The sequence below is a fragment of the Primulina eburnea genome, chromosome 13 (genome assembly GCF_022965805.1).
Source record: "Primulina eburnea isolate SZY01 chromosome 13, ASM2296580v1, whole genome shotgun sequence".
Classification (NCBI taxonomy): Eukaryota; Viridiplantae; Streptophyta; class Magnoliopsida; order Lamiales; family Gesneriaceae; genus Primulina; species Primulina eburnea.
The window spans coordinates 12,065,595-12,087,477 of NC_133113.1; the positions used below are offsets into that span (position 1 = coordinate 12,065,595).

General features: G+C 37.6%; 1 pseudogene; it reads right to left on the reverse strand.

Annotated features, from left to right (window-relative positions):
- LOC140810305 (uncharacterized) overlaps positions 1-19,794 on the reverse strand; it is a 44,763-nt pseudogene extending 24,969 nt beyond the window's left edge.
- Positions 19,795-21,883: the final 2,089 nt, after the last annotated feature.

Sequence of the window (21,883 nt, forward strand, 5' to 3'; positions counted from 1 at the left end):
TCTGTTCTTTAATCTGACTTCAATTCTATAATATTTACGGTAGCAGAAACATCATATCTGATTCATATTCAATTCTGACAATATCATAAATTCAAATCTTGTCTAAACGTAACAAAACTTACGTCCAGTTGGAGCCTGCGTTGATAGGAATACAGTACTGTAGTCGGATTTAAAATCAGACGGACGGATCTCCAAAATCGTCAATTACAAATCCAAATTCTTCCTCGGAACCTTTTTCCTCGATTCTGTACTTCAACTCTGAAGAATGACTCGGTTATTGCACATATATATATATATATATATATACATGCAATATAAGAAAACGTGTCACACTCTTTGTGCAGCACGTCTCTCGCTCGGGCGGACAAAAGTTTCCGCTCGGGCGAAGAACTCTTGGCCTTCATCCATTAAACAATCGCGCTCGGGCGGACATAATTTACCGCTCGGGCGCGAGATGTTCGGTCGAACATCTTGAGATGTTAGGTCGAACATCTTGATGTAAAATACACCACGCCCGGCTTCGTCATTTGAGTTCCTATAACCTCAATTATGTCAATTAATCAACATCTGATTACCGTAATTAAATCTCGGGCATTACATTTCTCCCCCTCTTAGATCTGAGTTCGTCCTCGAACTCACAACAATCAATTTAGGAAATGCGTACAGAGTTTAAACCAGAACTCAAATATCTGATTCCTAGCTGGAATAAGAATTCATTAAGTATCATATCATAATACTTCTCAAACTAGTTCTGACAAAATCAATCTCATCATACTGGCTATACAACATCCGTATAAACCAATCTACAGCTTATCACATATCAGTATCATCAGCTGTTAACAAATCTGTTTACCTCAAACAAAGACATAAACAATCTTTAGCTTCAACTACCAATCGTCATCATCCGACGTTGGTTTCTTAAATCTGTCTATTCTGAAATATCTGCATCTTCCTTCGAATTGTCTTCAAAAGAAATCTGTAGTACTCTTCGTATACTGTCTTGTCTATACTATCTCATTACCCTTCTGATAAGCTGATAGCTATTGTCACACAGTAATGCTGAATCATATCAATTAGTGCTAACATCCAGCGCTAAAGCTGTACAAAAATCTTCCAATCTCTGGATAACACATTCTGACTGCCTGTCAATCTGTAAAACAATCTCAGAGAGAGTTCATGATATACTCTATCACGAATACAAATTCAAGCAAAATCACAATCTGTAATGCCCGAGACTTAATTATGAGATAGGTACAGATGAGACATTGTACAGTGAGTACTATAGATTCTTTGAATCAGAATAATATCTCAGAGATACCGGTGTAGGATCTGATACAGTCATAAATATGACTCAGAAAAGATAGTTGATTCAGAATAGAATGAGAATAGCTCAGATCAGACAGATTTATCATGCCAGCGTCGGATGGTGACGATTGGTATTTGAAGACAAGATTGAATATATCCTTGATCGGGATAAACAGATTTGATAACCGCTGATGACAGTAATTTGTTATGAGCTGTAGTTGGTTTATACAGATGTTGTATAGCCAGTATTTCAAGATTGAGATTTCAGAACAGATTCATTGAGATGAGTTCTGTTTTGAACTTTGTATACATTTCTTCTGATATATCTGAAGTGATTGCTTGTGAGTTCGAGGACGAACTCAGATCTAAGAGGGGGAGAAATGTAATGCCCGAGACTTAATTACTGTAATCATACGTTGATTAATTTCATCATTGAGGTTATACGAACTTGAATGAAGAAGTCGGGCATCGTTATAATATAAGTCAAGATGTTCAACCGAACATATCGAGATGTTCGGCCGAACATCTCAAAAGTAAGGACCGGCGCACATGCGCGAAGAAACACGCGCATATGCGCGAGGGGTCCAGAAGACCTCGCGCATATGCGCGAGAAAATGCACGCATATGCGCGACAGCTCCAGAATATGTGGCGCATATGCACGAGATGAAGCGCGCACATGCGCGAGTTGTTTTGTGGCAAAATTCGGAAATGACACGTATGATTTGCATGCAATATATATATATATACACATGCAAACCTTCAGATTTTGGCAGAAGGAAATCGAAAAGGTTGGGGAAAGCTTGGTTCGGACATTTCGAAATCGATTTACGAGCGAACCGTCTATCTGAATTGAAATCCGACTTCGGTACTGTGTTCCTATCAACACAGGCTACAACTGAACGTAAGTTTTGTTACGTTTTGAGATGTTTTAAAAATATGATATTACTAGAATTGAATATGATTCAGATATGGTGTATCTGCTACCGTAGACAGTATATAATTGAAGTCAGATTGAAGAACAGATTGTTTATGTATTTGTTATGATTTTTGGAGTGGATTTGACTGAGATTTCATATCAGATTCGTATTGTTATTAAGATTATCACTTGTATCAGTATTGATTACGAGTTCCAGTATTATATATGTGATGTTCAGACTGACGGGGTTATTCAGATTGTATTATTATACCGTCGAAACATCAGTTGAATTAGATTAATCAGATTTCGATATGATTCAGATTGTATTGTGATAGCGATGACGGGAATTGAATTGTATCTTATTCAGATATTGATCAGATATGTACTGAGTTAAGTATTGATTAGAACAGATTGTATTTTGAGGTATTCATTGATACAGAGTATTCGATATTGTCATTTCAGATTCGGGATGGACAGAGTTGAATACAGGTCATCGTCTTCGTCAGACCGGGACGACAAAGGTATAATTCATGTGATATTCGGGAAGACAAACTCATTTGAGATCCCATTTGAGTTTCCCAATAAAATCACATACTAGACTATTATTTATGTTTTGATATGATTATGCTTTGTTTATAGATTAATATTAATTTCATTTAAGATAGGAAAGTCTTGACAGATCAGTGAAACTTCTAGACGTTCGGTGATATCACAGCTTTAGGGGAAGATCATTCCCTATGGTAGATATGGATACAGATCAGACCGAAGTCTAGGAATAAGACGTACCGTCACCCCGATTGGAGAGTAGGTGATAGATCGTCTTATTCACAACGGGATCCCTAGAGTTATAGTTGAGTTGAGTCTAGACATGGATTTGAATAGAATTGCATGCGTTATGAATGTGGTTTCCTAGACCTTGGAACCCATCTTTATTGCTTTCAGTAATGATAGCATGTTTTTAAGATTTGATTTGAAATGCATGTTTATCTGATTGAGTTGCATGCTTATTTTGATTTAATTTCATATAATATGAAATCTATTACTTTTAAGTTTATTCATGATAGATCGTTTCATGATTTACTTTGTGTATATACATGCTTACCATGTTTTATACTGGGATTTATTCTCACCGGAGTTATCCGGCTGTTGTCTTGTTTTGTATGTGTGCATGACAACAGGTGGGGCTGGATCAGGGTCAAGATGAGAAAGAAGCTGGACTAGATAGCGTGGTGATTCCGGACTTATTGTAGACTTGGTTTAATACTTGAACTTTAGTAGTTGAACCTTAGAGTAGTTGAAAGACTGTTGTACATTATTGTACTTTTATACTGACATGTAGTTTTATACAGATATGTATATGATTTAGATGTCATTACCTTCCGCACTTTATTTTAAAAAGAAAAATTTTTAGACCCTGTTTTATCTTAACTGATAAAATTAAATCCCAAAGATGATTAAGAAGATGATTAGCGTCCGGGTCCCCACAACAGGTGGTATCAGAGCCATAGATCCTTTAGGAGGAGATAGTCAGAACTGATAGATTCTTTATATTGAGATAGAAGAGAATGACCGGGGTAGATTGTATTTTTTTTCCTTGCATGTGATTGCTAGCATGAGATTTATTTCAATGTTGAATTACATTGTGTGTGCCAGCATGATTTATTGCTTTCCCTATTACATGTTGGTTGGTATCTGAGTTGATTGCAGCATGTAATTACAAAGCCTGGATCAGAACCGAGTCTGAATCAGAGGTAAATGATCAGAGGAGGGCTGAGACAGATTATACAGATCGTGTATTGATTTGTTTGATATTCAGATATACCGCCTCGGAGAATTCCAGAAAAGGTTAGTACTTCGTCTGAACAGATAGATGCATCAGAAACTCCGATGGAAGTAAAGTTGGCAGAACTTCAGTTATTTCAGCCGCCGAGTTTGAGTGGTATCGAGACATCTGCAGATTGTCAGAACTGGTTAGATGATATAGAAATCTTGTTTGATTTACTGGATTGAACAGATGACCAGAGGGTTAAATTGGTATTTCACCAATTACGAGAGGCTGCCAGAAGTTGGTGGATTACAATCAAAGGAGTATTAGCACAACGTGGTACGATGATCACGTGGGAAGTCTTCAAGACTGAATTCTATCAAAGGTTTTTCTCCGCCTCGTACCGAGAAGACAAGAAAGCAGAATTTGAGAATTTAAGTCAAGGTCAATTGAATATTGATGATTATGCTGCTAAATTCTCTACTCTGTTGCGTTTTGCTCCTCATATGGCTAGGGATGATGAAGCTGTAGTGAATCAATTCATCAGAGGATTGAATTCGGAGATAGTTGCATTCATGAATCTACAGCGACCTTATCACTTTGCTGATGTCTTGAGTAAAGCAAAGAGAGCAGAAGCGAGTCTGATTCGACAATTAACGAGGTTGTGTGTGAAGCAACCCCAGACACCACAATCCCCTTCGAGATTTGAGCGTGGCAGTACGAGTGGAAAGCAATACTTGCTGAAAACTCGAAAGAAGTCCTTCAAGAAGTTAGGGAGTGGACTGAGCGGTTTCATCCAGCTCTAGTGGTTCCAGCGCGAGCTACCCTGGAGTGTACTGCAGGAATTGCGGAGGGAGACATCCCACTGAGCAATGCTGGGGAGTGACTGGCAGATGCAATGTCTGTAAACAACTGGGACACCTTGCTAGAGTTTGTCCCCAAAGAGATCCCCGTAGATTTCCGGGAGCTGGACCATCTGGTGGTAGTGATCGGGGAACAGACCCAAGAGACACTTGATGATGTAGTGACAGGTACTATTCATTTATGATTATGTTGCATATGTATTGATATATACTAATGCATTTGTTAAGAATATCTTTGACTGAGTTGCATGGAGATATGCTGTACCTGTTGGGTTTGTTTATACTGTAGTATTGATTTCTTTGATTGTTGAGGAAAATGTGGATATCAGAGATTTTTGTGATACACATATACTATAGTAAGATAGAAGGAGATTGAGTTAGATTGTGTTGTACTTGTGTTAGTTGATCTGATTTGATTGCATTATTGATATTGAGATGATAAGCAAGTACAAAATATTGTAGAATTATTCCAGAAATGGTCAGATTCAGACCAGATCTGGCTGAGAAACGGGGAATTCCTGGTAAGGATTCTAGACTCAGAATTCATTTTATCTTAATATTGCTCTAACTCGATTCATACAGAAAGGACAGATAGTATCCTTATGTATTCAGTAGACCCACTGAAATCGAGTTTAGCAATTACAGAATTGACAGTGATGTAAGAATTAGCTGATTGTTAACCAGAAAAGATTTCAGATTTGTTTCATATCAGAAAGATGGATTTCAGAATTGAATCGAGATCCGGTACTGTTTGTTGTTTTAGAACTCAGTACAGGATAATATTGAATGTACAGAACGATACAGAATAAATTGAAAGAATTGAAAGAGCAGTAAAAGAATATCGACCAAGAGTGACAGCTGAGTTAGTGTTTCTCTTTGGCATGTGTCAGTATGTTCAGAGATATTCAGATGATTTTATGCTTTTGAATCTATAAGACTTTGATAGATTAGTAGCATTTGATTGATTGAATTGGATATCTAAAGATTTTATTGAATATATTGAGAGCTGTGATTGTAGTATACAGAAATCGTTCAGATAAGAAGATTGCTTGAAACAGATTGTATTCAGAATAGGCGATATCTGAAGACGGTATACCGATTGATTTTGACACAGTGAAGATCATGATCAGAACCGAGAATGATACTGATATCAGAAAGATCAGAAATGTCAGAAATATCAGAAATGTATTTTGTCTGAGTTGGCAGATTATTTTATTCGACTGCTGCTTTCTATCTGCTGAGTATTATTATTATTTTTCTAAATCAGTATTCGAGACATCTTATATTGTTTTGGTGAAGAATATTTTATTGCAGATGAGCTATACCAGTTGAGCAGAATGACATGAAGATATTTATCAGAAATCCTTATTTTATGAGTTCACTGAACTCACTAGATCTGTATCGGATATTGATATTTCGTCTCTGATTTGATATTACTGTTGTTTTGAATCCGTATATGCTACAGATTATTGTGAACCGGGGAGAGTTACAGTAATTCAGAAATGTGATCAGAATGTTCAGAATTAGATTTCCGTAATCAGAGTCGAGTAACAGATATGTGATTGTGTATTTTGTATGAGATTGATTATCTTATGATGTCAGAATGTTTCAGAATTGTATAACAGAATTGATATTGATAGTCAGAGCCGAATACCAGGTAGGTATTTTTCTTTAATTTTATTATTAACTGAAATGTTGGCAGAAATTTTACTGATACGTCGGAATCGCCAATAAAAGAAGACAGAAAGATAGAAATCAGAAGAGTTATTACAGAATTTGTATATTTTTGGTTAAACATGGGAAGTATATTTCTAAGAATTTCGTAGTGAGATCACTGTAATACTTCCAGATTGAGACATGATATGATTGGGATTGACATATTAATCAATCTATAATTATTAGTTTGTACCAGATCACGTACAAACATGACCAAATGACAAAGATCAATGTCAGAGAAATGGTCAGAATGTATTAGCAAGATATTAGCAGATTTTGTTACAGCTTTAGTGTTGGATGTTAGCACTATACAGCTGTAGTGCTGGATGTTAGCACTAGTTAAGATGACAGATTTGTACTATGTGAGTTATGATATGATGGTATTTATCAGATTACCAGAGGGATTATGAGATAGGTACAGATGAGACATTGTACAGTGAGTACTATAGATTCTTTGAATCAGAATAATATCTCAGAGATACCGGTGTATGATCTGATACAGTCAGAAATATGACTCAGAAAAGATAGTTGATTCAGAATAGAATGAGAATAGCTCAGATCAGACAGATTTATCATGCCAGCGTCGGATGGTGACGATTGGTATTTGAAGACAAGATTGAATATATCCTTGATCGGGATAAACAGATTTGATAACCGCTGATGACAGTAATTTGTTATGAGCTGTAGTTGGTTTATACAGATGTTGTATAGCCAGTATTGCAAGATTGAGATTTCAGAACAGATTCATTGAGATGAGTTCTGTTTTGAACTTTGTATACATTTCTTCTGATATATCTGAAGTGATTGCTTGTGAGTTCGAGGACGAACTCAGATCTAAGAGGGGGAGAAATGTAATGCCCGAGACTTAATTACTGTAATCATACGTTGATTAATTTCATCATTGAGGTTATACGAACTTGAATGAAGAAGTCGGGCATCGTTATAATATAAGTCAAGATGTTCAACCGAACATATCGAGATGTTCGGCCGAACATCTCAAAAGTAAGGACCGGCGCACATGCGCGAAGAAACACGCGCATATGCGCGAGGGGTCCAGAAGACCTCGCGCATATGCGCGAGAAAATGCGCGCATATGCGCGACAGCTCCAGAATATGTGGCGCATATGCGCGAGATGAAGCGCGCACATGCGCGAGTTGTTTTGTGGCAAAATTCGGAAATGACACGTATGATTTGCATGCAATATATATATATATACACATGCAAACCTTCAGATTTTGGCAGAAGGAAATCGAAAAGGTTGGGGAAAGCTTGGTTCGGACATTTCGAAATCGATTTACGAGCGAACCGTCTATCTGAATTGAAATCCGACTTCGGTACTGTGTTCCTATCAACACAGGCTACAACTGAACGTAAGTTTTGTTACGTTTTGAGATGTTTTAAAAATATGATATTACTAGAATTGAATATGATTCAGATATGGTGTATCTGCTACCGTAGACAGTATATAATTGAAGTCAGATTGAAGAACAGATTGTTTATGTATTTGTTATGATTTTTGGAGTGGATTTGACTGAGATTTCATATCAGATTCGTATTGTTATTAAGATTATCACTTGTATCAGTATTGATTACGAGTTCCAGTATTATATATGTGATGTTCAGACTGACGGGGTTATTCAGATTGTATTATTATACCGTCGAAACATCAGTTGAATTAGATTAATCAGATTTCGATATGATTCAGATTGTATTGTGATAGCGATGACGGGAATTGAATTGTATCTTATTCAGATATTGATCAGATATGTACTGAGTTAAGTATTGATTAGAACAGATTGTATTTTGAGGTATTCATTGATACAGAGTATTCGATATTGTCATTTCAGATTCGGGATGGACAGAGTTGAATACAGGTCATCGTCTTCGTCAGACCGGGACGACAAAGGTATAATTCATGTGATATTCGGGAAGACAAACTCATTTGAGATCCCATTTGAGTTTCCCAATAAAATCACATACTAGACTATTATTTATGTTTTGATATGATTATGCTTTGTTTATAGATTAATATTAATTTCATTTAAGATAGGAAAGTCTTGACAGATCAGTGAAACTTCTAGACGTTCGGTGATATCACAGCTTTAGGGGAAGATCATTCCCTATGGTAGATATGGATACAGATCAGACCGAAGTCTAGGAATAAGACGTACCGTCACCCCGATTGGAGAGTAGGTGATAGATCGTCTTATTCACAACGGGATCCCTAGAGTTATAGTTGAGTTGAGTCTAGACATGGATTTGAATAGAATTGCATGCGTTATGAATGTGGTTTCCTAGACCTTGGAACCCATCTTTATTGCTTTCAGTAATGATAGCATGTTTTTAAGATTTGATTTGAAATGCATGTTTATCTGATTGAGTTGCATGCTTATTTTGATTTAATTTCATATAATATGAAATCTATTACTTTTAAGTTTATTCATGATAGATCGTTTCATGATTTACTTTGTGTATATACATGCTTACCATGTTTTATACTGGGATTTATTCTCACCGGAGTTATCCGGCTGTTGTCTTGTTTTGTATGTGTGCATGACAACAGGTGGGGCTGGATCAGGGTCAAGATGAGAAAGAAGCTTGTGGGGACCCGGACGCTAATCATTTTCTTAATCATCATTGGGATTTAATTATCTATTCTGATAAACAGGGTCTAAAAATTTTTCTTTTAAATATGCAAACTGCGGAAGGTAATGGAATCTAACATAATATACATGTCTATATATAAAATACATTTCAGTATTAAAGTACAATAATCTAATCTAAGGTTCAACTACTAAATTCAAGTAATAAAACCAAGTCTACTGTAAGTCCGGAATCACCACGCTAACTCGTCTTCTCTAATCATCATCTCGACCCTGATCCAGCCCCACCTGTTGTCATGCACACATACAAAACAAGACAACAGCCGGATAACTCCGGTGAGACATAAATCCCAGTATAAACATGGTAAACATGTATATACATAAAATAATTCATGAAACATGCTGTCACGAATAAAATCAAAATATTAGATTCCATAAGCTATGAAATCTAATCACAACAAGCATGTATGTCAACTCAGTTAAACATGCATATAACCAATCTAAAACATAAAAACCTGCTAGCACAACTGGAAGCAATAACGATGGGTTCCATGATCTAGGAAGCCACATCCATATAATCATGCAGTCCTAATCAAATCATGTCTAGACTTGACTCGACTAAAACTCTAGGGATCCCGGGGTGAATAAGACGTCACTGGCTGTCACCTACCCACCACTCGAGGTGCTGTACGTCTTATTCCTAGACTTCGGCCTGATCTGTATCCGCATCTACAAAGGGGCGGTGATCTTCCCCAGAGCTGTGATATCGCCGAACGTCTAGAGTCTGCCTGATCTCCAGACTGTCCTATCTTAATGCATGAATAACAATCTATAATCATAGCATAATCATATAAAAACATAATAAGAGTATAGTATGTGATTTATTGGGCAACTCAACGCGATCTCAATTGAGTTGTTCTTCCCGAATATCACATGAATTATACCTTTATCTTCCCCGTCTGAGGAAGACGAAGTCTCGAAGTCCAGTCTGTCCATATCCGATCTGAAATGACAATAACCAATACACTGTATCAATGTGTAACTCAAAACACAAGCTGTTCTGATCAATATCTGAATAACTACAATCTGATTCATATCAATAACATCACAACATAATCGACATCATATCTGAATCTGATCAATCTGACTCAACTGATGTTTCGACGGCATAACAATACAGTCTGAGTAACCCCGTCAATCTAAATATCACAGATATAATACCAGACTTCGAAATCAATATTGATACAAATGATAATCTCAATATCTGTACACTCTGAATCAATAATAACACAATTCTGATATCAAATTTCAGTCAATTCATTTCCGAAAATCATAACAATTTCATAAACCATCCGTTTCTAAATCTGACTTCGATTCTACAATGTCTACGGTAGCAGAAACACCATATCTGAATCATATTCAATTCTGACAATATCATAAAATCAAATCTTGTCTAAATCTTGTCTAAACGTAATAAAACTTACGTCCTTGCGTAGCCTGCGTTGATAGGAACACAGTACCGAAGTCGGATTTCAATTTGTATAGACGGTTCGCTCGCAAATTGATTGTAAAGAAAAAGAACAAAGCTTTCCCTTCCAATCTCGATTTCTTCCTTTCCAAAGTCTGAAGGTTTGCATGTGTATCTATATATATATATTGCATGAAATCGTACGTGTCATCCTCAAAATTCGCCACCAACCACTCGCGCATATGCGCGCGCATTCTCGCGCATATGCGCGAGACTCTCGGCCTCGCCCCAACGCTGCTCGCGCATGTGCGCGCGTTCCTCCGCGCATGTGCGCGCAGCGCTCTGTTCTGCTTCCGAGGCTACTGGAGTGCTCGCGCATGTGCGCCATCGTCTTCGCGCATGTGCGCTAACTCCTCGGCCAGCTCCGCGCATGTGCGCGCACCCCCATCGCGCATGTGCGCCAACTCCTCGGCCAGCTCCGCGCATGTGCGCCATTGTCTTTGCGCATGTGCGCTGCTGCTGCTGCCATCTCCGCGCATGTGCGCCCGCCATCTCGCGCATGTGCGCGGAACCCTTTCTTGGCACACACATTTACACCTTTCTAATGTGTTCTAATCCGATCCGTTCCGTCTATAATTGTCTTGATTAATTCTATAAATCATTCCGGATTAATCTGCGATTACAGTAATCATATCCAAATCATTTCAGATTACGGTAATTAAATTCTTGGGCATTACATTTCTCCCCCTCTTAGAATTGAGTTCGTCCTCGAACTCACCAATCATCAACCCAAATCTATCAGAAGAAATGCATACCAGAGTTTAACATCCAAACTCATTTCACTAGCCGAATCAATCCCATATTACTGGCTATACAACATCCGTATATACCCACCTGTAGTTGCTATCCCATCTTCGGCTCCAAATACCAATCGTCATCATCTGACATTGGTTTCCTACATCTATTCCTTCTGCACTATCTTGATAACTAGTGCTAACATCCAGCACTCGAGTTCTATCAATGTCTTCCAATATCTGGGTATTACTACACACTGACTACCTGTCACTCTGTTAACAAGTCTGAGAGAACCAGCTTATGATATAACCTACCATAAGTACAAACTTCATCACAATCACAATCTGATATCATCCAAGGCAGCGTTCTAATCCATCTGATTAATTCTTTGACATCGATCTATGTCATCTGGTCCTGTTTGTACGTCATCTGGTACAAACTGATAGATACAGATTGAATAATCTATCAATCATAATCATATCATATCTTACTTTGGAAAAAAAAATGGCGGTACTTTCATTACTAAAGCCATAGAAATGTACTCCCATTTCTATTCAGAAATACCCTAAGTCGGTACTCATCTTCTGATTCCTAGCTTTCTGGCTTATTTTGTTAATGCTTCAAACATATCAGTACACTTTCTGCCCATATTTCTGTACAAATTCTGTTACCACTGATCAAGTCTGTCTATACCAACACTATCTGTTCGGATATCCTATATTCTGAACCATCTGAATGAAAACTGAATTCCCTACGGTGCATTTCTGACACTACCTGAGAGTTCAGATTCGAACTATGCTGTAAAAGATCAGTTAATAACATAAAAATAAATAAGAAATACCTACCTGGTATTCGGCTCTGACGATCAATACCAAAAGCTGTAAACAATTCTGTAACATTCTGATATAGCACGATAGTCGGTCTTATACAAAACACAAATCACATAGCTGTTATACTGATCTGATCAACAAAATACAGGTCTGAAAATACTGGTTATAATTCTAAACTGTTTACACTAATCTGCATCACACACTAACTCACAATAACAGTAATATCACATCAACTTCTGAATAGAAAGAACCTATACAGATCTAGTGAGTTTAAGAAAACTCATAACATAATAGATTCTAGCTGGCTGACCAATCTTCATACTGCCCAGATCAACTGCTATATCTCATCTGCAAATAGAATATACTCCCAACCAATATAAGATATCTCAAATACTGATTTAGAATCATAACAATACTCAGCAGATATAAAGCAATACAAGAACAAGAAAATCAGAAGAAGATAATCTGGTTCTGACATATCTGACATTCTGCTAATGCTGACATTTCTGATACCGCATAGTCTGAATGAAAATCTGTATCAGTAGCTGCATACCGGATTCATACCTGACCCTTGCTGTATACAATAATCACAGTTCTCGGAATATTTAACACAGGTCTTCAAATATTCAATATAATCAATCGAATGCTGCCAATATATCAATAAATCATAGAGATAACAAGCATTATTCTTCAGACTACCCTTGAACACATAATCTGCCAATCTAGAAACAGAACTGAAATGTCTTCAAGAGAAATACACAATCAACTGGATTCCTTAGCCCATACTGTAATCTGTCACTTCTTTCTGTTCATTCTGATATAAAACACATCTGACATCCTATCTAGGCCAACACCAGTCAACTATTAGATTACTAGCACATTGGTTACTGCTAGACTCGATTTCAGTGGATCTACTGAATACATAAGGATACTATCTACTCCTTTCTGTACTAATCGAGTCATGAACAGTACAATGATCTAAGGAATCTGGATCTAGAATCCTCATTTATCAACTAGATCTGATCTTACTTTTCTGTACTTGTTTAGCATATATATGTCAGTAATGCAAGCAACATCATATAACACAAGTACATCATCATCTAGCCCAATCCCGGTTTCATTCTACTGTAGTATATAACATGACATAGAAATCTCTGATATCAACATATTCCTCCAAACAGTAAGTAAATCAATACTACAGCACAAACAGACCCCATAAATGTAGCATATCACCATGCTATTCAATCACAGATACTCTTGGCGAATGCATTAGTATATATCAATACATCTGCAATAATCATAAAGAATAGTACCTGTTGTAGTTTCTGGGTTTGTTTCTCAGTCATTACCACCAATGACTTTGTTCTTTAAGGTCTTCGAAAATGTTTCTGAGGACAAACTTTAGCAAAGTGTCCCGTCTGCTTACAGATATTGCACCTACCAAGCACTCCTTTGCATTGCTCTGGGGAATGTCTCCCTCCACAAGTCCTACAATACACTCCGGTATAGCTCGGACCAGGACTGCTAGAACTAGAGGAATCACTTCCTAACTTCTTGCACTGTTTCTTTTGAATTCTCAATGGTTCTTTTTCCTTACCACTACGACTGCCAATCTCCACTCTGGAAGGCCGTCGCTGTGGAGTCGGTTCTGGAAGAACATACGATGCTCCCTGTTGTCCTATCAGAACCGTTTCTGCTCTTTTAGCTCTATTCAAAGTATCAGCAAAATTATTCGATTGCTTCACATTTACTAACGTACGTATTTCTGGATTCAATCCTTGAATGAACTGGCTAGACATAGCATCATCATTTCTAGCCACAAGAGGAGCAAAACGTAGAAGTGTGAAGAACTGTGCCAAGTATTCATCAACACTTAAAGGACCCTGTCTCAGGTTTGCAAATTCTGCACTTCTATCCTGTCTATATGAGGTAGGGAAGAATCTTTGATAAAATTCAAATCTAAAGGTCTTCCACGTGATCACTGAACGACTCTGCTCTAAGGCTCCTTTGGTGAGTAACCACCATCTTCTAGCAGTCTCTTGCAACTGGTTCTCAATAAACCTAATTCTACACTCATCTGTGAAATTCAGGAATTCAAATAACATTTCTGTCTCCTCTAGCCATTTCTCACAATCTACTGACGTCTCAGTTCCCTTCAGAATTGGCGGTTGAAACGACTGAAACCTCTGTAACTGTGTTTCCATCTGAATTTCTGCCACATCTATCTGAGATTCCGTTCTATCTGTCTGATCATATGACGTACTGCCTTTTTCTGGAATTCTGCGGGGAGCTATATCTGATTACCAAAAACATCAGTAATCCCATACCACAAATCTGTTTCAAATCTTCTCCTGACCATCTTACTGCTGGTCATGAATTCGATCTGATTCATATTCCCGAATACATAATACCAATTTACATCATATAATCAGGTAAACATGTATCTGTAAGCAATAACATATAGTCTCATGCTAGCATCACAATGTCAATCAACAAGAAAATCAATCTCATGCTAGCACAGACATGCAAGGAAAGAAAATTCATCTACCCCGCTCATTCTCTTCTAACTCCATCTAAGTTAATCTAAAAGATCTATCAATTCTAACTATCTCAGTCTCAAGAGCTATCTCTAAAGGATCTTCGCTCTGATACCACCTGTTGTGGGGACCCGGACGCTAATCATTTTCTTAATCATCATTGGGATTTAATTATCTATTCTGATAAACAGGGTCTAAAAATTTTTCTTTTAAATATGCAAACTGCGGAAGGTAATGGAATCTAACATAATATACATGTCTATATATAAAATACATTTCAGTATTAAAGTACAATAATCTAATCTAAGGTTCAACTACTAAATTCAAGTAATAAAACCAAGTCTACTGTAAGTCCGGAATCACCACGCTAACTCGTCTTCTCTAATCGTCATCTCGACCCTGATCCAGCCCCACCTGTTGTCATGCACACATACAAAACAAGACAACAGCCGGATAACTCCGGTGAGACATAAATCCCAGTATAAACATGGTAAACATGTATACATAAAATAATTCATGAAACATGCTGTCACGAATAAAATCAAAATATTAGATTCCATAAGCTATGAAATCTAATCACAACAAGCATGTATGTCAACTCAGTTAAACATGCATATAACCAATCTAAAACATAAAAACCTGCTAGCACAACTGGAAGCAATAACGATGGGTTCCATGATCTAGGAAGCCACATCCATATAATCATGCAGTCCTAATCAAATCATGTCTAGACTTGACTCGACTAAAACTCTAGGGATCCCGGGGTGAATAAGACGTCACTGGCTGTCACCTACCCACCACTCGAGGTGCTGTACGTCTTATTCCTAGACTTCGGCCTGATCTGTATCCGCATCTACAAAGGGGCGGTGATCTTCCCCAGAGCTGTGATATCGCCGAACGTCTAGAGTCTGCCTGATCTCCAGACTGTCCTATCTTAATGCATGAATAACAATCTATAATCATAGCATAATCATATAAAAACATAATAAGAGTATAGTATGTGATTTATTGGGCAACTCAACGCGATCTCAATTGAGTTGTTCTTCCCGAATATCACATGAATTATACCTTTATCTTCCCCGTCTGAGGAAGACGAAGTCTCGAAGTCCAGTCTGTCCATATCCGATCTGAAATGACAATAACCAATACACTGTATCAATGTGTAACTCAAAACACAAGCTGTTCTGATCAATATCTGAATAACTACAATCTGATTCATATCAATAACATCACAACATAATCGACATCATATCTGAATCTGATCAATCTGACTCAACTGATGTTTCGACGGCATAACAATACAGTCTGAGTAACCCCGTCAATCTAAATATCACAGATATAATACCAGACTTCGAAATCAATATTGATACAAATGATAATCTCAATATCTGTACACTCTGAATCAATAATAACACAATTCTGATATCAAATTTCAGTCAATTCATTTCCGAAAATCATAACAATTTCATAAACCATCCGTTTCTAAATCTGACTTCGATTCTACAATGTCTACGGTAGCAGAAACACCATATCTGAATCATATTCAATTCTGACAATATCATAAAATCAAATCTTGTCTAAATCTTGTCTAAACGTAATAAAACTTACGTCCTTGCGTAGCCTGCGTTGATAGGAACACAGTACCGAAGTCGGATTTCAATTTGTATAGACGGTTCGCTCGCAAATTGATTGTAAAGAAAAAGAACAAAGCTTTCCCTTCCAATCTCGATTTCTTCCTTTCCAAAGTCTGAAGGTTTGCATGTGTATCTATATATATATATTGCATGAAATCGTACGTGTCATCCTCAAAATTCGCCACCAACCACTCGCGCATATGCGCGCGCATTCTCGCGCATATGCGCGAGACTCTCGGCCTCGCCCCAACGCTGCTCGCGCATGTGCGCGCGTTCCTCCGCGCATGTGCGCGCAGCGCTCTGTTCTGCTTCCGAGGCTACTGGAGTGCTCGCGCATGTGCGCCATCGTCTTCGCGCATGTGCGCTAACTCCTCGGCCAGCTCCGCGCATGTGCGCGCACCCCCATCGCGCATGTGCGCCAACTCCTCGGCCAGCTCCGCGCATGTGCGCCATTGTCTTTGCGCATGTGCGCTGCTGCTGCTGCCATCTCCGCGCATGTGCGCCCGCCATCTCGCGCATGTGCGCGGAACCCTTTCTTGGCACACACATTTACACCTTTCTAATGTGTTCTAATCCGATCCGTTCCGTCTATAATTGTCTTGATTAATTCTATAAATCATTCCGGATTAATCTGCGATTACAGTAATCATATCCAAATCATTTCAGATTACGGTAATTAAATTCTTGGGCATTACAAAGCTGGACTAGATAGCGTGGTGATTCCGGACTTATTGTAGACTTGGTTTAATACTTGAACTTTAGTAGTTGAACCTTAGAGTAGTTGAAAGACTGTTGTACATTATTGTACTTTTATACTGACATGTAGTTTTATACAGATATGTATATGATTTAGATGCCATTACCTTCCGCACATTATTTTAAAAAGAAAAATTTTTAGACCCTGTTTTATCTTAACTGATAAAATTAAATCCCAAAGATGATTAAGAAGATGATTAGCGTCCGGGTCCCCACACAATCTGACACAATCTACTGTGGTATTCTAATCTTTCTGACCACTTCTCTGACACCAATCTGTGTCATTTGGTCATGTTTGCACGTTATCTGGTACAAACCAATAGATATAGATTGACCAATCTGTCAATCATAATCATATTTATCTTACAATCTGTAAAAAAAAATGACGGTACTGTCATTACGAAAGCCATAGAAATGTACTCTCATTTCTATTTAGAACTATACAATTCTGTAATAAATCTTCTGATTTCTATCTTTCTTTCTTTTCTGTTAGCAATTCAGACATATCAGTATAATTTCTGCCAACATTTCCGTACAATTTCTGTCATAGCTGATCTAATCTGTTTATATCAAAACTATCTGTTCGAATAAAATACATTCTCAATCATCAAACTGAAAACTGAATCTACTACTATCTGTTTCTGACACCATTTGTCATCTCAGATTTGAACTATTCGATACAAACCAATCAGTTAATAACATAATTTAAAAAAATATACCTACCTGGTATTTGGCTCTGATTATCGATATCAATTCTGTTATACAATTCTGAAACATTCTGATACATTCTGATCTCATATTTCTGAACTGTTGCAACTCTCAACTGTTTACAATATTCGGTATCAAACATACATGCAAACCACAGTAATATCAATCAGATTCGAGATAAAACAACCTATACAGATCTAGTGAGTTTAAGAAAACTCATAAAATAACGTTTGCTGGCAATACTGATAATTCTGACTACTGATCAATCTTCACTGTGCCCAAATCATCAGAACATCTCTGAATATACTGACCCATGCCAAAGAGAAACACTAAATCGGATGTAACTCCTGGTCGATATTCTTCTACTGATCTTTCAATTCATTCTGTATCATTCTGTACACTCAATATCATTTTGTACAGAATTCTAAAACAACAATCAGTCTCTGATCTGAATTCAATTCTGAAATCTATCTTTCTGATATCAAGCAAATCTGAAATCTTATTTAGGCAAACATCAGCTAACTCATACATCATTGGCAAATCTACCAATGCTAGGCTCTATTTCAGTAAATCTACTGAATACATAAGGATACAATCTGCTCCTTTCTGTATTAATCGAGTCATAGACAATACAGATATCAAAGGAATTCTAAATCTAGAATCTTTATCGCGGTATCTCCACTGATCAGTCATCTCTGATCTGACTCTTACCATTTCTGGCAAAAATTCTACAATATGTCTGTACTTGTTCAGCATATACATATCAGTAATGCATTCAAATCAGAAAACACAAGTACATCATAATATATTTCTATTTCCTTCTCATCTTACTGTAGTATACAAGATGTTACAGAAATCTCTGATATTAACATTTCCTCAACAAGCAAGGACATCAATACTACAGTACCTACAGACCCAACAGATACAGCATATCTCCATGCAACTCAGTCAAAGATATTCTTAACAAATGCATTAGTATATATCAATACATATGCAATAGAATCATAAAGAATAGTACCTGTTGTGAATTTCTGGTTTGGTTTCTCCATTAAACTCTGTTCCCTAAAATCTTCCGGAACGCTTCTGGGGACAAACTCTAGCAAAGTGTCCCGGTTGTTTACAGATATTGCATCTACCAAGTACTCCCTGGCAGTATTCTGTGGGATGTCTTCCTCCACAATTTCTGCAATATACACCAGTATAACTCGGACTGGACACACTGGATACCGAGGAACCACTCGGTTCATTTCCCAAATTCTTAAACTGTTTCTTCTGAATCTTCAGTTGTTCTGTCTTTTCACCACTGCTACTGCCAATCTCAACTCTGGAAGGCAGTTGCTGTGAACTCAGTGCTGGAAGATCATCTGATACTTCCTTTCGTCCCATCAGGACTGCTTCTGCTCTTTTGGCTCGGTTCAAAGTATCAGCAAAATTAATCGGTTGTTTCACATTCACCAGCATACGTATCTCTGGATTCAGTCCCTGAATGAACTGACTAGATATTGCTTCATCATTCCTAGCCACGTGAGGGACAAAACGTACCAAGGTAAAGAACTGAGCCAAATACTCGTCAATGCTCAACTGCCCATGTCTCAGGTTTGCAAATTCTGCACTTTTGTCTTGTCTATATGATACGGGGATAAATCTTTGGTAGAACTCAAACTTAAAAGTTTTCCACGTAATTCGTGAACTACGTTGTTTCAAAACTTCGTTGGTTATTCGCCACCAACTCCTTGCGATATCCTGTAGCTGATTACCAATCAGTGTAATTCTACACTCATCTGTAAATCCAAGGAATTCAAATAACATTTCTATATCTTCAAGCCAATTCTCACAATCTGTTGGCGTCTCAGTACCCTTTAAAATCGGTGGTTTGTACGACTGAAACTTCTTCATCTGTGTTTCTATCTGATTTTCTGATCTATCTATCTGAGTTTCTGGTATATCTGTCTGATCATACGAAGTAGTAGCCCTTTCTGGAATTCTCCGAGGCGGTATATCTGAATATCAAACAAATCAATACACAGTCTGGATAATCTGTCTCAGCCCTCCTCTGATCATATACCTCTGATCCAGACTCGGTTCTGATTCAGGCTTAACCATTACATGCTGCAATCAACTCAGATAACAAACAACATATAATAGGGAAAGCGATAAATCATGCTTGTAATAGCCGATCGTTCATTTCTTTTATTATTGATTATGGTATCTTATGGTGATGGTTTATGGCTTTATGTTATATTATGATTGGTAAAGAATGTCAAGAATGGAAATTTATTGTTTCTAGTATGGTTGTTATAGTTGTTGTGTGTGAGTTTATTGTAGCGTTGATGCGATATACTTCATAATAGATGGTATATGGATCCAAATAAGGTGAGGCCAATTGGAGTGGTTAGATAAGACATAAGGCTTTAACTTTGTTGTTTTGAGTTTTGTTCAAATCATTGTAGAAGGTAAGCCAAAAGAGCCCCGAAGTGTGTCGTGTGTTTCGACGTTCCTCCAGTGACACATGTTGGGAGAATGGGCATAACTTTTTACTCAGACCTTCAAATGCTCTGATATTTTGAGGGTGTCAAGATAAGATATAGAGCTACAACTTTGTAGTTTACCACTTTTTCTAATTTGGAAGGGAAGAGGCGTTTCGGAAGCGATCTTTGAAGACGCTGTGCGCAGAGCGTGCGCCGGGACAGCAGGTGCCGCGCTAGGGCGGTAGAGTTTGACCGCCCTAGCGCCTCTGGTTCTGAATTTTTGGGTTTCGGACAGTACGTTCCGCGCTAGGGCGGTAAAACTTGACCGCCCCAGCGCCCTGTACAGTGGAAAAGCGTGTTTTCGAGATTAAGTGATTTAAATGGAAGAGTTGGCTCATTTCTCTCATTCTTTCTTCACTCTTCTCGATTCTTCTCTCAAGGGGTGAGCTAGGGTTCCATTTCTCTCCTTTATTTTCTTTGATTCAAGCTTGTGGTTGGTGATTTGCGTTGAGAGCAAGGTTATTGTTGGTACAAGGAAGCTAAGGTAATCTTTTGGTGTGGTTATTTCTTGGTTTTGGTGTTGGGAGAGATCATGGGTTTGTTGTTGGTGTTGGTTTTATGGATTAATTGATATGGGTTTATGATTATTGAGATGTTAATGGTTCAATATATGGTTATTGTTGTAGGAATCCCTCAAGGACTTGACAAGCATTTGTGTATTGGGTTGTAAGTAGACTTTTCTTTTGAATGCATCTTATGAACTATGTATATGATAAATAGTGTTTCAAATGATGTTAGCTCCTTTAAATCATTGATTATATATATGGTATGTATTGATATGTTCAAAAGAAATGGAATTGAAGCCAAATGGCAAAGTAAAGGAGCTAAGGTTTTAGCACGCACACAACGTGTTTGATTAAATGTATCAATGAATGTTTTTATGGCTTGATGGTTATATGGTATTGTGGTGTTACCTATGGTAATTCTAAACCCACTTGACGGAAGTTGATCAACATAATGACATGTACGGTGACTGATTTTGACTGAGATGTACATGTATACCATCGACGGATGACCTATCAATGCCATACAAATGAAAGAAATTAATTGTGCTATAGATGCCATCTTATAATTGTTATGTATGTATTTTATTGATTGATGGCATATCATGGTAAAGAAATGATACGGATTCTTCCATTGCACTATGGTATATGTATTTGTTATTTAAAGGTCTACTTGCTGAGTTTTATAACTCATTTCAGTTATGTTCATGAGATGCAGATGCAGGTAAACGAGATTGATACGGCGGGGTGTCAAGACAGAAGGAAGACATGTGCCAAGCTTGGAGGAAGAATGAAGAAAGTATTTTGTTTTGAAATGGTTTGGGATGTAAAACATTTGGTTATTTTGGGAGTGTAATTTAACTCTATCTTTTGGTGATCAAAGGTTCATCTTTTGCTATGGATATGGTTATGTTTAGTTGTGGTAATTTATGGCGTATTGATTTTATTTATTGT